This window comes from Dasypus novemcinctus, chromosome 21 (assembly GCF_030445035.2).
Source record: "Dasypus novemcinctus isolate mDasNov1 chromosome 21, mDasNov1.1.hap2, whole genome shotgun sequence".
Classification (NCBI taxonomy): domain Eukaryota; kingdom Metazoa; phylum Chordata; class Mammalia; order Cingulata; family Dasypodidae; genus Dasypus; species Dasypus novemcinctus.
The window spans coordinates 75,570,124-75,572,912 of record NC_080693.1 but is presented as its reverse complement, the minus strand read 5'-3'; the positions used below and the strand labels follow the sequence as shown (position 1 = coordinate 75,572,912).

At 33.1% G+C, this 2,789-nt stretch overlaps 1 non-coding gene across 1 annotated transcript; it reads left to right on the top strand.

Moving 5' to 3' along the window:
• The first annotated feature begins 1,480 nt into the window (after nt 1-1,480).
• LOC111762738 (U1 spliceosomal RNA) lies at nt 1,481-1,643 on the top strand. The gene has a single exon (XR_002795777.2). It is a non-coding gene; the product is annotated as a U1 spliceosomal RNA (small nuclear RNA).
• The last annotated feature ends 1,146 nt before the right edge of the window (nt 1,644-2,789 follow it).

The following is a 2,789-nucleotide window of genomic DNA, read 5'->3' as shown; positions in this document are numbered from 1 at the left end:
GAATAAGGTAGATCTTAACATGATAAACAAATCTGATTCAACAAAAATATACAAAATATTACAGTGAGCAACTGTAGAATACATGTTATTTTTAAGCACTCAAGGGACAACTATAAGCATTGACTAAAAGACACCTTCTTGAAGTTGAAAGGACTGCTTTAAAGTAAAGAATTTTTGCTCATCAAAAGATGCCACTAAAACAGTGAACTGGCAATACACATAATGCAAGAAGATACTTATAATACAGCAACTATTAATTTGTAAATAGAAAATATAAAAACTCATTTAATTTGATATGAAAAAGGGACAAAGACAACTTAATGGAGAACTTGGAAAACGTTTGAATAGGCACTTCACCAAAGAAATTATAAATATAGCTCACAAACATAAGGAAAGGTATACAATTCAGTCAAAAGAGGAATCAAATGAAAACCATTAGAGGATAATATTACACACCTGACAGAATGGCTAAAAAGAATAAAAGATGGAAAATGCTAAGTGTAGAGGCAAAGATGTGGAGTAACACATTCTCATCCACAGCTGACAGGGATGGAAATTTGTAAATCTGTTTTGGAAAATGGCTTGATGTAGTTAGCAAAGCCTAAAGTATGCTTGTCTTATTCCACAACAATACCACTCCTCAAATATACCCAGCACAGTATGGTACATATATTCACAAAAGACAGTCACCAAAGCACTATTAATGATAACCAAAGAGTGGGGACAATCAAAATGCAGCTGAATGAATAAATACATTGGTAAACATTCATAAACTGGCATATTACATAATTAGAATAAGCAATCTACAGCTACATATAAAAATATGATGAATTTCAAAAGCAAAATGTTAAGTGAAAGAAGACATAAAATAGTCCATTCTGTATAATTCCATTGACATAAAACCCAAAAACAGGCAAAGGTAAAATATGCTCTTGGAATGATGGCTATCTTTGTGGAGTGGTGATTGACAGGGAGGCAGAACGGTGCTTCTGGCGGAGCAATAATATTTTATTTCTTGATTTGAGGTCTGGTCTCAAAGGTATTCTTAGTTTATGAAAATGAGCAAGCTCTATACTCATGATATATTCACTTTTCAAAATGTTTGTTGTATTTAAATTGTATGCAACATTAAAGAGTTGCTTATCAGTATATGAAAACTTCTAAGTACTAAAGAATAGATCTAACAAAAATGAGCAATATAACTAAGAAATAAAATAAAACATTATTGTGATATTTTTAAGAAACCTAATTTAACAAATGGAATGATAGACAATGTTCATGGAATGAAAGCATCAATATTTTAAAATTTTCAGCTCCTCAAACTGATCTGGAATTCCAATAAAACTTCCAAATATTTTTCCTTTCAAGGAATTTGACAGATTCTAAAATTCATACAAAAGAGCAAAGAACCACAAATAGACAAGCAGTAAAATAAAGGACAAGGTTGAAGAACTACATCTGATATTAAAACTTATTATATATACTTACCTGGCAGAAGAGATACTGTGATCACAAAGGTGTTTTCCCAGGGCAAGCCTTATCCATTGCACTCTGGATGTGCTGACCCCTGTAATTTCCCCAAATGCGGGAAATTCAACTGCATAATTTGTGGTAGTGGTGGACTGAGTTCGTCCTTTCCCCTGGGGAAAAAAAAGACTTATAAAGTTATAATGATTTTTTTAAATGTGGATTGGGCACAGGGATAGATTTATGGTTAGATGGAAAAGAAATTGAGACCTCCGAAATGGGCCATCTGTAGACACTTAATATTTGGCAGAAGAAATACTGCAAATCAGGGTAGCAAGTACTTTTATACTACTTTTTTTTAACTCCAAACTTACAGAAATACTGCAATAATAGCACATCCTGAGATAGCCTTCAACCAGATTCCCCAAATGTTAACAAATTTTCATACTTGCTTTATAGCTGTATCTATCACCTATCTATCGATCGATCAATCGATCATCTATCTATATTTTTTCTGAACTATTTAAGAATAAGTTGCAGACTTAAAACCTGGTGTACATAATCATGTACATCCTGTCACCTTCACTGTATTCTATTTATTAGAAGGAAGTTACAGGTCCCATGTGCACTTAAGGGAAGGAGATCACACAAGAGGATTAATTACCAAGAAGAAGAATTTGTGGGTTACCCTAGAACCTGTTTGTCATATTATGTATGCTGTATGACCCAGCAATTCTTCTGGATTGATGTGCTAAAGACAGTCTTGGATATATGCACACAAGTATGTGTATGGAAATACTCATAGCAGTATTGTTATTATAGCCCTAAACTGGAAGCAACCCAAATGTCCATCATTGGCAGGAGATACAGGTATAGATCTGGATGCACATGTAGATAGACAGAAATAGATAGATATAGGTGTAAATATGGATGTGATGTGGATCTGTATGTGAATATGGATATGGACATGAGCATGGTGGAGTGCTACATAGCAGTGAAAACGAATGAACTGTAAGAGCATACAACAACATGAATGACTCTCCCTCCCTCTTTCTTTCTATCTTGCACATACACACAAATATTCACACGCAGATTGAATGGAATAAAGAGCACACCGTGTATAAAAATTTAAAAATTTAAAAAAAATTAAACTCTTGCTTAAATAGATATACATGAAAGGTAAAACAGTAAAGAAAATAAGTAGATTATTATCAAAAATAACAGGACAGCAGTTACTTAGGAGACGATCAGAGAAAAGAATCTGATGCTTCTAAGATACAAATAATGTTCTTTTACTTTACTTGGGTGCAGATAATATTCTA